Source organism: Podarcis erhardii (assembly GCF_964252035.2).
Source record: "Podarcis erhardii genome assembly, chromosome: W".
Taxonomy (NCBI): Eukaryota; Metazoa; Chordata; class Lepidosauria; order Squamata; family Lacertidae; genus Podarcis; species Podarcis erhardii.
The window spans coordinates 15,321,331-15,335,353 of NC_138506.1; positions in this window are offsets into that span (position 1 = coordinate 15,321,331).

Here is a 14,023-nt window from a genome sequence, read left to right on the forward strand (position 1 = left end):
AGTCCCTTCTGAATACATTCCCTAGCATGTTGCAACTTCAATTGCAAATGCTTCGTGCTTTGCTTACAACCTTCAGAATTCAGCAAAGCCAAACATGCTTTGTTGTCCTGGTAAACCTGGATTGGACATTTGACAGGAATTTTCATGTCTTTGCACAATTGTAACAACCATTCACAATCCTTAAGTGAATAAGACAGTGCATTCAGTTCAGCTTCACAAGTACTTAAGCTAACTGTTGTTTGCTTCTTGCATGACCAATCAAATAGACCCTGATTGTACATATAGCAAACTCCAGACGTACTTTTCCTGTCTGTAGTGTCACTTCCAAAACTTGCATCTGCAAATATCTCAAGACCATCTGCAAATATCTCTGCGTTTCAGAGCTTTCCAATCCTTAACAGTAGGATTGTTGACTTGTCTGCTTAGCAAATTAAAGCTAACAGCAATGTCAGGTCTTGAACATCTGGCAATGAAGTTTAGCTTGCCTAGCACACTTCTGTACAGTGTAGTGTCAGAAAATGCTTCTTCAGTGTCATCTACCTGATAACCTGTTGTCATCGGTGTGTCTACAGGGTTAGCATCCATCAGGTTTAGTTTGCTTAACACATCAGCAATTTTTCATGACTGGTGTATTAGAATGTTACCATCTTGATCTCTCTCTATTTCCAGAGATAGGTAGTTGTTTACCTCACCAAGATCTTTCATGTCAAAGTGCTCTTTCAGTTGAGCTAGGGCGTTATTGTACATTGTGACATCTTCCCAAAAGAATAAAATATCATCAACATAAAACAAACAATACAGTTTCTTTTGCCCCTCCTCTTTGACAAATACACATGGATCAGCTTTCCCTTGCTGAAAACCTAGAGAAAACAATACTTCAGTGAGTTTTGTGTGCCAACACCGTGCACTTTGTTTGAGACCATAAAGGGACTTCTTCAGAGCACAAACAAATCCCTGTTTTACCTGTACGCCATCAGGTGGAAGCATATAAAGTGATTCACCTAGAGATCCGTACAGAAAAGCTGTATTCACATCGTGGTGACTAACGTGTAGATTCTCCTCTGCAGCTAGTTTGAGCATAAGCCTAATACTCTCATACCTCACTGTGCTAATGACCCCTGAATCAGTTTCAGACTCGGAATCAGAACCTTCATCAGTGGGTGTGGGTTGTTGTGGCTGCTTTTGACTATCCTCAGTCTCATCACTGTCATCAGGATAACATTGGAAAATTCCCACATTCTCCCCCCACTTGGCATTGCACTCAACACTTCTTGTGAGCTTAATTGTCTTAGAGTCAGTCATCATTATTCTGTAAGAACCTTTCTGATAACCTAGAAAGATACCATGCAATCCACGCTTGCCTAACTTGGAGCTTTGTGGTGTGTGAACCCACATGTCAGAACCAAAAATTTTCATGTGTTTGATGTATGGCTTCTTGCCAAACATTTTCTCATACGGGGTACAACCAATCGCTGAAGATAACCTCCGATTATAACTGTAAGTAAAACATGAGAGAGCTTCGGCCCAATAACTCTCGGGAAGATTGGCATCATGCAGCAAGGTTTTCAACCCTTGAAGCAATGTTTGGCTTGCCCTCTCGCAAAGTCCATTCTGCCATGGCGAGCGAGGACTAGACAAATCGTGTTGAATTCCTTTCTCAGTCAGAAAAGCTTCAAACTGCTGAGAAGTGAATTCTCCCCCGCGATCACTGAAAAAAGTCTTTATCTTCTTACCATGCACATTTTCCAACCAAGCACAGAATTCCTTGAACCTTGGAAAAGCCTCTGATTTCTGCTTGAGATTGTACACATAAATATACCTGGAATATGCATCAATGAGAACTATGAAGTACCTGTTTCCACCCAAAGAGGGCGCTAGTGGTCCAACCAAATCAGCATGAACAACCTGGTATGGTTCTGTAGCTTGCCTACTAGACACCTTACCTTTTGCAGCCATTTTTACCTTGTTTGCTGCGCATGCCTTGCACTTCATGTGGTACCTGCAGGGTTTAATAGTCATACCTTCAACCAAAGCAGGCATTTTAGATACTGCCTCAAAATGCAAATGACCAAATTTCCTGTGAAAATCATGAATACATTCTGGATGCAAACTTTTGTTAGAACCTGCAATGCAACAAGTTTCATCCTGCACAACAACATCAAAATACAAAACAAACAAACGATCAACATATTCAGCATGCAATACATAATCATTTTTCTTTGTGATGGTGCACTTCTTGTTCTTGAAGGAAACGTCAATGTTCCGTTCATTCAGCTGCGCAACACTAAGTAGATTGCGTTTGGCATCTTGTACGTAAAGTACATCTTGTATCGATAAGTCCAAACTGTGAAGAACAACAGTTCCGTAGCCTTTACTGGGGATTGTGTGGTCAACCGCCTGGTGAATCGCACCTTCCTGCGGCGTAAAAGACACGAACAGTCGCTTATCGTTGCACATGTGGTGGGTCGCTGCTGAATCAACAACGAAGAAAGATCTAGACGTCTTCTGGACCTTTGCAACCTTTGGAGTGAAGCGTGAGACCATTGCCTTGTGCTGCGTTGTCCTGGACACCGGACCTTTTCCTCTGCTTTGGCCTTTTCCACGCGATGAGCTTCCGCTGCGCTGCTCTGTCTTGGCCCTGGGATATCTGCATTCCCTCTTCATATGGCCTAGACGTCCACACGAGTAGCATTTCACTGCCTTCAAAGCTTTGGCGCCATCTGGTGGTTCCACTGCACTCTGGGATGACGTCTGTGAAGACTCCCCCTTACCCATGCAGCTAGCACCCTGGCGGTCTGCTTCATTCTGAATCACGGCAGTAACATGTGCTACTGTGAGCTGAGCATTTGGCTGAACAGCAATCTGAGTGGCAACAGACTCCCCACTTGCATCAGCCAGCCTTCTGCAGCTAGCCATCATGACTCTGGCATTAGCCTTCTGCGTCATCTCTGCTGCTTTAAATAAGCTGCGTCTCTGCTGCTTCAAACCTCATTCCAATAGCAATTTTAAAAGTACTTTCGGTTTTCCAGCCTCCCCCAAGCCTTGTGAGCTTGTGTCTTTGAGGCTTTAAAAGTTCAAGGTCCAGCCATAAAGCCATTAACTAGAAGCTGGCAGGCTGCCCGGAGCATGAGCACATACCTCTCATCAATCATCTTGACGCGCAGAGCAGATAACGTCCGTCCGTCCCTCTGCCGCTGTTCCGATCCTTTGCTCCTTTGTTCCTTTGCCAGGAGCCCGATTCGACTTCTGGAGCCCATTCTTCAGTTTGACTGCGTTTTTCTGGGCCCATAACCAAAATGTTGTATTTGCAGAGCCTTTTACACAGCGGAATGATGAGCAGTACGTGCCACATACTTTAATTTACTTTATTTACACTTCGATGCTGAGAGAATACAAACATGCATCTTGCTTCTGCGAGAGCAGAGAAGCAACTCCTCTCTCCTCTGAAACACCGAGAGAACTGTGAAAAACAGGAAACCAGTGTACGTCACATCCAGTCACCTATTCCCGTGGGAAACCCAACAGCAACTCTGACTGTGGAATGTAAACACCTGTCTTGTGACAAGCACTTCGCTGCACAGTGAAGGAAGCAGAAACCAACAGTTTCCTGTTTTTCACTGTTCTCTCAGTGTTCTTTGTTTCCGAGGGAGTTGCTTCTCTGCTCTCACAGAGGCAAGATGCATGTTTGTATTCTTTCAGCATAGAGTGTAAATAAAGTTAAAGAATGTAGCACATACTGCTTATCCTTCTGCTGTGTGGACTATTCTGCTTGGGCTCAAGATAAGACGATCCTGTATCAGCTTCAGATGGGCCGAAGCTGGTCAAAATCTCACATTTTTGGTTATGGGCCCAGATTAACGGAATCGGACTTAAGAATGGCTGCTGGCAGAGGAACAGAGGGACGGATCGGGCCTTATCTGCTCTGCGTGTCAAGAAGATTGATGAGAGGTATGTGCTCATGCTCCGGGAAGCCTGCCAGCTCCTAATTAATGGCTTTATGGCTGGACTTTGAACTTTTAAAGCCATTTGCCGCGGCACAGGCTCAAAGGCTTGAGAGGCTTGAAAACCGAAAGTGCTTTTACAAGTGCTTTTGGAAGCAGCTGTACACAGACGCAGCTTGATTAAAGCAGCAGAGATGGCTAATGCAAGGCTGGCTGATGCTTGTGGGATTCCTAAGCTCAATAAACATAATTACGCGAACTGGGTGCTCTACGCAGAGGCTCTTCTGCGAAAAGAGGGTCTGTTTAATGTTATTACAGACACTCCCCCCAGCTCCAATAACAGATGAATGGGCAGCTAAGGATTCCAAAGCAAGGGGAACTCTTACATTGATAGTCTCCCCAGAAGAGCTCTGTCTGTTGCGTGATAAGACCTCAGCCAGAGAGATTTGGGAAACTTTAAGAAATGCTCGTTTAAGAATAGCGGCTGGCGCTTCTTTGTTCTACTATGCCAAGCTGCATGATATGGCACTTGCTGAAGGTGCAGATGTCCGTACACATCTGATGGAGATGCAGAATCTGAGACATGAGCTGCAACAGAGAGGACTCACCTTTCCAGAGGCTGTGTATTCCTTCATGATACTACATTCTTTGGGTTCAAGTTGGGAGTCTGTTGCCACTCAGATTGCTGTTCAGCCAACTGCTCAGATCACAGTAGCACATGTTACTGCCGTGATTCTGAATGAAGCGGACAGGCGAGGTGCTAGCTGTCATCCCAGACGTCATCCCAGAATGCAGTGGAACCACCAGATGGCGCCAAAGCTTTGAAGGCAGTGAAATGCTACTCGTGTGGACGTCTAGGCCATATGAAGAGGGAATGCAGATTTCCCAGGGCCAAGACTGAGCAACGCAGCGAAAGCTCATCGCGTGGCAAAGGCAAAGGCAAAGGTCCGGTGTCCAGGACAACGCAGCACAAGGCAATGGTCTCACGCTTCACTCCAAAGGTTGCACAGGTCCAGAAGACATCTAGATTGTTCTTCGTGGTGGATTCGGGCGCTACGAGTCACATATGCAACGAAAAGCGACTGTTCGTGTCTTTTACACCGCAGGAAGGTGCGATTCACCAGGCAGATGACCACACGATCTCCAGTCAAGGCTACGGAACTGTTGTTCTTCACAGTTTGGACTTATCGATACAAGATGTTCTCTACGTTCCAGATGCTGCATACAATCTACTCAGTGTTGCGCAGCTGAATGAATGGAAAATTGACGTTTCATTCAAGAACAAGAAGTGCACCACCACAAAGAAAAACGATTATGTATTGCATGCTGAATATGTTGATCATTTGTTTGTTTTGTATTTTGATGATGATGTGCAGGATGAAACTTGTTGCATTGCAGGTTCTAACAAAAGTTTGCATGCAGGATGTATTCATGATTTTCACAGGAAATTTGGTCATTTGCATTTTGAGGCAGTATCTAAAATGCCTGCCCTGGTTGAAGGTATGACTATTAAACCCTGCAGGTACCACATGAAGTGTAAGGCATGCGCAGCAAACAAAGTGAAAATGGCTGCGAAAGGTAAGGTGTCTAGTAGGCAAGCTACAGAACCATACCAGGTTGTTCATGCTGATTTGGTTGGTCCACTATCGCCCTCTTTGGGTGGAAACAGGTACTTCATGGTTCTCATTGATGCATATTCCAGGTATATTTATGTGTACAATCTCAAGCAGAAATCAGAGGCTTTTCCAAGGTTCAAGGAATTCTGTGCTTGGTTGGAAAATGTGCATAGTAAGAAGATAAAGACTCTTTTCACTGATCGCGGGGGGGGGGATTCATTTCTCAGCAGTTTGAAGCTTTTCTGACTGAGAAAGGAATTCAACACGATTTGTCTAGTCCTCGTTCGCCATGGCAGAACGGACTTTGTGAGAGGGCAAATCAGACATGGCTTCAAGGGTTAAAAACCTTGCTGCATGATGCCAATCTTCCAGAGAGTTATTGGGCCGAATCTCTCTCTTGTTTTGTTTACAGTTATAATCTCAGGTTATCTTCAGCTATTGGTTGTACCCCCTATGAGAAGATGTTTGGCAAGAAACCTTACATCAAACACATGAGAATTTTTGGTTCTGACATGTGGGTTCAAACACCACAAAGCTCCAAGTTAGGCAAGCATGGATTACATGGTATCTTTCTAGGTTATCAGAAAGGTTCTTACGTAATAATGATGACTGACTCTAAGTCAATTAGGCTCACAAGAAGTGTTGAGTACAATGCCAAGTGGGGGGAGAATGTGGGAATTTTCCAATGCTATCCTGATGACAGTGATGAGACTGAGTATAGGCAACAGCCACAGCAGCAGCAGCAGCAACAGCCACAGCTGCTGCAACAACCCACACCCACTGATGAAGGTCCTGATTCTGAGTCTGAGACTGAATCAGGTGATTCAGAGGATTTCAAGAGTGCGAAAGCCTCTATGCGACCCTCTGAAAGCTCTGATCAAGAATTGGAGGAACCATTGTTCACTTTAGGCCACTTTTCTCCTAAGAAGGAACAGGAGAGTGTTGAAGACTTAAGGCTAATTCGCAGGTCTCAGAGAGCCACAAAAGGCGGACCTCCAAAGAGATTTGCTGATGAATTTGCTAAAACAGCAGTTGCAGCTGTTAAAAGTTCCAAGAAGGTATTTGAACCTTCAAGTTTCCAAGAAATCCAGGATTTGGATTCAAAGGATGCTGAACCATGGTTAAATGTCATGAAGGCTGAGCTTGATTCCTTAGAGAGGAACAATACATGGGAGCTAGTTCCAGTAGTTCCAGGAATGAAACTACTTGGAAGCAAATGGGTCTTCAAAGCGAAGACTGATCAAAATGGCAAGATAGTCAGACACAAAGTCAGATTGGTGGTAGCCAGAGGTTTTTCACAGGTACCAGGTGAAGACTATCACGAGACCTACTCACCCACCGTGAGGTATGAGAGCATTAGGCTTATGCTCAAGCATCCTGCAGAAGAGAATCTTCACGTTAGTCACCACGATGTGAATACAGCATTTTTATACGGATCTCTAGGTGAATCTCTTTATATGCTTCCACCTGATGGCGTACAGGTAAAGCTCTGAAACGCATAGCACGCTATTTGAAAGGCACTATGCATTAAAGACTGAGATTTAACAATCAGAAGTCTGGTGGTCTTGAGATATTTGCAGATGCAAGTTTGGGAAGTGACACTACAGACAGGAAAAGTACGTCTGGAGTTTGCTATATGTACAATCAGGGTCTATTTGATTGGTCATGCAAGAAGCAAACAACAGTTAGCTTAAGTACTTGTGAAGCTGAACTGAATGCACTGTCTTATTCACTTAAGGATTGTGAATGGTTGTTACAATTGTGCAAAGACATGAAAATTCCTGTCAAATGTCCAATCCAGGTTTATCAATACAACAAAGCATGTTTGGCTTTGCTGAATTCTGAAGGTTGTAAGCTGTCAGGGAACTGCCATCAGGGCCAGAGGGAGAGAGCGGGCTCCGGAGGGGTCCCAGAGAGCATCCCGGGATGGGGAGAGGCAGCCCATCTTCTGGGGAAGAGAATCAGCGTAGCACCAGTGGAGAAGGGGGGCAGATGGGGGAATCGGCGAGGGGGTCCCATGACTCCTTGCCAGGGACCAGCGGGGAGAGTAAGGGTCCTCCGCTGCCTACACCCTCCTTGCACAGAAGGCTTCCACGCAGGCAGAGTAGGAGGAGACTAGGCGTCAAAGAGCTTCTTTGCTTGAAGAAGTTCAAGAAACGCCCACTGACGGATTCTGCCAGTGATTGAGGCAGCCACGGGTGAGTGGCTGTCCGAACAGAAAAGGTTCACTCAGGCAACCCAGCCAGGTGTTGCACCGGTTTACGCACGAGCAACCCCTAGAACCATTACAGCAATCCGTCAGTCCCTGACGTTGCTTGTGCGCAGCCCCGGAGAGGCAGCACGATGAGCCAAACAGCGCCAGCCGGAGGGACAGAACAAGAAGCCATGGTGCGAGGTCTGGTCGAGAGGAACCGAGACCTGGAGGCGCATGTCACTACCCTGTCCGCACGGCTGGAGGAGAGACGGGCTCTGGGTGCACAGGTCAGAGCCACCCCGATAGGGAGGAAGGTCCCGGGGCTGGTACATAAGTTTGGTGGAAAGCCCCAGGACTACAATGCCTTCCGAACGGAAATTCAATACGCTTTGGATTTGCAGAAAAATGACTTTGCGGATGACGGGGAGAGGGTGGCTTACATTGTTGGACATCTGCAGGATGGGGTGTGCGAATGGATCAGGCCCCTAATGGCGATGCAGAATGATGCATTGAAAGATCTTAAGAAATTCTACCAGGCGATGGACGCGATGTTCTCCAGCGAGGTGGAGCAATGCATGACACGGAGGGAGCTGATGGGGTGCAAGCAGGGGAGCCTGTCCGTCAGAGACTACTGGTCGCGTTTTGTGATGTTAGTGCACAAGCTCGGGTGGGATTTGGACTCTGAACCAATACAAATGTTGTTTGAGGCAGGTTTGGACCCTGGAGTGAAAGACGAGCTGTCCCAAGTGCCCCGCCTGCGGTCGATGGATGAACTCACAAAGGCTGTGCTGGTGATCGGAGTGCGCCAGGAAGCCCGGTCTCAGGAGAAGCGGGAGATAAGGGGAGAATGTTTCCATGGCAACCGCATTCCGGAGATGCCGAGGGAGCCTTCCCAGGCGGCGGAGCCGATGGAAATTGATGGCACGCGCGCGCGCGCGCGAAGTTTCAAACGCCGGCAAAGGCCGGAAGAGGGAGGGGAAGGAGTGGAAAACTACCAAGAAGTGTTTCCTCTGTCAGCAACCAGGACATTTTGCAAGGGTCTGCCCTCAACGGAAAGCCTGGCAAGGCATGATGGGGACTACAGGCCACGACGAGAAGGGGGAGGAGGGGCCGGTGCAGGGAAATGACAAAGCCTGGCTGCCAACCAGCGGGGGCAGCAGCCAGGCCAGCCACCAATAGAAGTGCCCCAGCCTGACCCACCCAGGGCAGCTATAGCCATAGAGGTGGTGCTAGAACTCCCAAATGGGCACCCCGTCAAAGTGGAGGGGCTGCTAGATTCTGGCAGCTCGTGTAATTTCTTCAGCAGAGACTTCGCTCTGGAGCATCAGCTCCACCTGTTGCCACTAGATTTTCCCTTGCAGGTGAACACCATCGATGGCAGGGAACTCCTGGGAGGGGAAGTGACACACCAGACACCGCCAATGCGAATGAGTGTCTCCAGGCACACGGAAACCATAGCCTTTCATGTGGCCACGCTGGCAGGACCCCCAATAATACTGGGAATGAGCTGGCTGGCAATACATGACCCAGTAGTGTCATGGCATCAGCGGTCGGTCACCTTTGGGTCAGCTTACTGCTTAGAACACTGTCTGGGAGGGAAGGAACCAAGGATGACTGTGGCCAGGGTGGCTGGGGCGGCCCTGGAGCAAAAAAAGGGAGGTGCCACCACAATATGCGGATTTGAAAGATGTCTTCAGCGAGAGGGAGGCAGACAGACTGCCCCCCCACAGACCATTTGACTGCCAAATCAACCTGCTTCCAGGGGCTCAGTTACCGGTGGGTAAGCTGTATGCCATGTGCGACCGGGAGATGCAGGAGTTGCGGCAGTTTATTGACAAGAACCTGAAGAGGGGTTTCATAAGGGAATCCAAGGTGGTGGGGGGCAGTCCCGTGTTCTTTGTGGACAAAAAAAGAGACTAATCAGCCCAGATTAGTTGTGGATTACAGGGCCGTAAACCTGGTGTCAGAACCCGTGACTTTCCTAATGCCCAGGATCGACGATATTTTGACACGTCTGAGGCGGGGAAAGATTTTTACCAAGCTGGACCTCAGGGGAGCATATAATCTGATTAGGATAAGGGAGGGGGGCGAATGGAAAACGACCATGTTCACCCCCCTGGGGGCTTTTGAGTACTTAGTTATGCCATTTGGATTACAATCGGGGTCCGCCTGCTTTCAAGCCTTCATGCATCATGTGTTGGGGCCCCTGCTGTACAAGAATTGCGTAGCCTTTTTGGATGACGTCTTAATCTATTCGGACAATGAAACGCAACACGTCAGAGACGTCAGGGAGGTGCTACAGAGATTGAAGAAGCATCAGTTGTGGGTCAAGCTGGAAAAATGCCAATTCCACGCCAGGGAGGTCGAGTTCCTGGGGTACAGGTTGTCTGACAAAGGACTAGCCATGGATCCGGGCAAGGTGAAGGCAGTGCTGGAATGGAAAGCCCCCAAAAACAGAAAGGATGTGCAGAGGTTCCTAGGCTTCAGCAACTTCTACAGGAAGTTCATAAAGAACTTTGCTCACTTGACAGCACCCATAACGGATTGTCTTAGTAGCAAAAAGAAGTTCGCATGGACAGAGGATGTGCAGCAATCCTTTGAAAAGCTGAAGAAGGCGTTCACCTCGGAGGAGCAGCTCCTGCACGTGGATCCGGAGAAGCCCATGAGACTGGAGACGGACGCGTCCGACCGCGCGGTTGGGGCGGTACTTTTGCAGCCCGGGGCCAAGCAGAACTGGAGGCCGTCTGCCTTTTTCTCTAGGAAGCTGAGCAAGTCGGAGGAAAACTACACGGTGTATGACCGAGAATTGCTTGTGATCTATGCGGCATTTCGGCAATGGAGAACTTGGAATACTGGCGGACCGCACGAGTGCTCAACCAGAGACAGATCAGATGGTCCCAGGAGTTCGCCAAGTTCTTCTTCGAGATTCGATACGTGCCGGGAGAGGAAAAAGTAAGGGCAGATGCTCTCTCCGGGAAACCGGAGTACATGGAAGGGGAGGGGCCACCAGAGACCAGGCATGTGTTCCCCGAGGACCGGTGGGTGTGGGGGGGAACATTGGTTGGGAAACGAGAACTGGCAGGGCTCACCAGAGACGATGAGTTTGCTCAGGCCAAGATCAGGGAACTCAGGGACGGAAAGGAAGACAATGGAGGGTTTGAGGAAAAGGAAGGGCTACTGTACTATAAGGGAGCGCTGTATGTACCAGGGGAGACTTTGAGGGGGAAGGTACTTAGGCAACTCCACGACAACCCAACAGCTGGGCACTTTGGACAGCACAAGACCATGCTACTTGTCACCAGGCAGTTCTGGTGGCCAAAGGTGAGGGAAGACGTACGAGAATATGTACGAGGGTGCGACCGATGCCAGAGGGCTAAGGGGGAAAGGGCGGCCCCCGCAGGGTTACTGGAACCCCTACCTACACCGGGAAAGCCCTGGGAGGTGGTGTCCATTGATTTTAGGACAGATCTGCCCAAGTCTAGGGGGAAGACAGCGGTCATGGTAGTAGTCGATCTACTGACGAAAATGTGCCATTTCGTAGCTTGCTCACATGCGGCAACGGCAGAGGAGACAGCCAGGCTGTTTGTGGATCACATTTTTAGACTACATGGGACTCCCTTGAGGGTTATTTTGGATCGCGGGAAACAATTTACCTCCCGGTTCTGGAGGAAGCTCATGAGTTTGCTACAGGTCGAGGTGAGCTTCTCAACGGCGAGGCACTCAGAGACCAACGGACAAGCAGAAAGAGCGAACGGTATACTCCAGCAATACCTACGCTGCTATGTCAGCAAGAGACAGAACGACTGGGTAGAGAATTTAGCTTTGGCTGAATTTGCGTACAATAATGCTGAACACGTGTCCACGGGAATGAGCCCTTTCATGGCCAATTACGGGTGTCACCCCAGGGCCTTCCCGGGGCGGGGGGAGGAAGGATGGAGTGTACCCGCGGCTGAACAATTTGTGGAGGAAATGGAGGCCTTGCACTAGCAACTCAGGTTGAACTTGGAGCGGGCCATGGAAGTTTACAAGAGGCAGGCGGACAGGCACCGACGGGAGGGGGAGGCCATACGGGTGGGAGACCGGGTGTGGTTGTCATCCCAAGGGTTACCCCTAAAGGGAGGGTGCAAGAAGTTGCAGCCGAGGCGGCTGGGACCTTTTGAGGTAATACAGCAGGTAAACCCAGTGGCATTTAAACTCAAGTTGCCTGACAGCATGAAGATACATCCGGTGTTCCATAGGTCCCTACTTTCACCTTACAGGGAGGGGTGGGAATTCCCGGGACGGGAGAGAGGAGTTACCACCCACCCGCGGGTAGAGGAGAGGGGACACTGTAACCAGGCCACGGAAATACTCGATTCAAGGTGGCGAGGTCACCAGGTAGAGTACTTGGTAGCCTGGGAGGGAGAACCTAGGTCGGAAAACATGTGGGTCCCCGCTGAATCAATCAGTGATGGGTATATGGTGGAAGAATTCCACAGTTTGTTCCCAAATAAGCCAAAACCACTAGCTAGAATCTGGGAGGAAGAATTTGGACCCACAGACGACGAAGGGGACTTTGTGGGTTTTCCTGCCTCTGAAGAGGAGGGAGGGGAGGTGTCCGAGGGAGAGGAATCAGATTGGGAGGTTCAAACAGCGGGAAGAGATCCGAGCGGATGGGAGGCTGGTTTTGAATCCTCAGGAGATGATGACAGCTCCTTCAGGGGGTTCCCCGCATCGTCGGCCGAAGAGAGAGAGGAGGTGGTATCAGAAAATCGTGCCGGGGGTGGGGGGGTCCTGGGGAGGAGGTGGATGTCAGGGAACTGCCATCAGGGCCGGAGGGAGAGAGCGGGCTCCGGAGGGGTCCCAGAGAGCGTCCCGGGATGGGGAGAGGCAGCCCATCTTCTGGGGAAGAGAATCAGCGTAGCACCAGTGGAGAAAGGGGGCAGAGGGGGGAATCGGCGAGGCGGTTCCATGACTCCTTGCCAGGGACCAGCGGGGAGAGTAAGGGTGCTCCGCTGCCTACACCCTCCTTGCGCAGAAGGCTTCCGCGCAGGGAGAGTAGGAGGAGACATGTGTAGTTTAGTACAGTATCCACGCCTCGAGTCTGATATGTTGTGTGTTTACTCTGCTGAGAAATGTGTGCTCTTGCATGCACAGCAGCTTGAGTCACAGATGCACGTCGGAGGAGGATGACTAATGGATCTCTGCAGCAGCAAGGCTGAGAAGGGAGACGCTCCGGCTGGGGCCAAGCCAGCTGGCTTTCTATCCCCGTTCTGACAAGCACCACTCGCTAATATATGGTACACTGCTGACTTTCAAAAACTTCTAACCAAGAAGCGGGGAAGACACACAGGAAAGAAAAATCAAAATCAACAAAAGGGTGAAGGGGGGGAATGGGAGTGGAAAAGAGAGGAAAAATGACGGAGAAAGGACAATTGGAGAACGGAATCTGGGAGACAACCTGACTGGATCTTGGGGGAGACTAACAAGAGTGAATGTGAAGATGATTGGGGGGAACCAGGAGGGAACTAGAAGGAGGTTGAGGAAAGAGATGCCAGACTCCAGAGAAGGAAGGTAGAAGAAAAAAGAAAGAAGAAAAAGAGAAAGACTGGACAGTGGCTCTAACTGGACGAGACTTTGGTTTTCATTTTATCATTCTCCCTAATATTTCTTCTTTCAGTTAATTTCTACTTGGACTTGTGCTTGCATAGCTATTGTAAAAGTGCATAGAGAACTGCATAGAAAATAGAGAACTAAGAAGGGGAAATGGTGGGGGAAGCATCAAGGGAGGGGGAGGGAGGGAAACTGAATAGAATGGCCTACTTTACTAGACCCAACAATAACAGATAAGGATGAAGAGCAACAGAATACTGGAACCAAAAAGCATTAAAACCATTATTTTAACCCACTATACTTAGCAAGGGAAAAGCTGGGCTCTCCCTTGTGGAAAACATCAACTTATATAGAACCCAATTTAACAAGGAAGGAACAGAAGGACAAAAGAAGCAAATGAGGGAAAGTCAGAGGGGAGAGGGGAAGTGGAGCAGTTCAGAGTGGAGAGATAAGAAAGGAATGGGACAGCAATGAGTTGACCTACTTTCATAAATCAAATAGGAGAAGGGGGAACTTGCCTGACATAAAAACCACCCTTCGGTTGAAAAGAACAAGAAATCAAAAGAGAAGGTGGTGAATATAAGGGGGAGGGAGAAAGAGAGTTTAAATGAAAGGATGAAATGATTTGCTATTTGAACTATATATACATGCTGTAACTAGAAGACAATAAGAAAATTTAC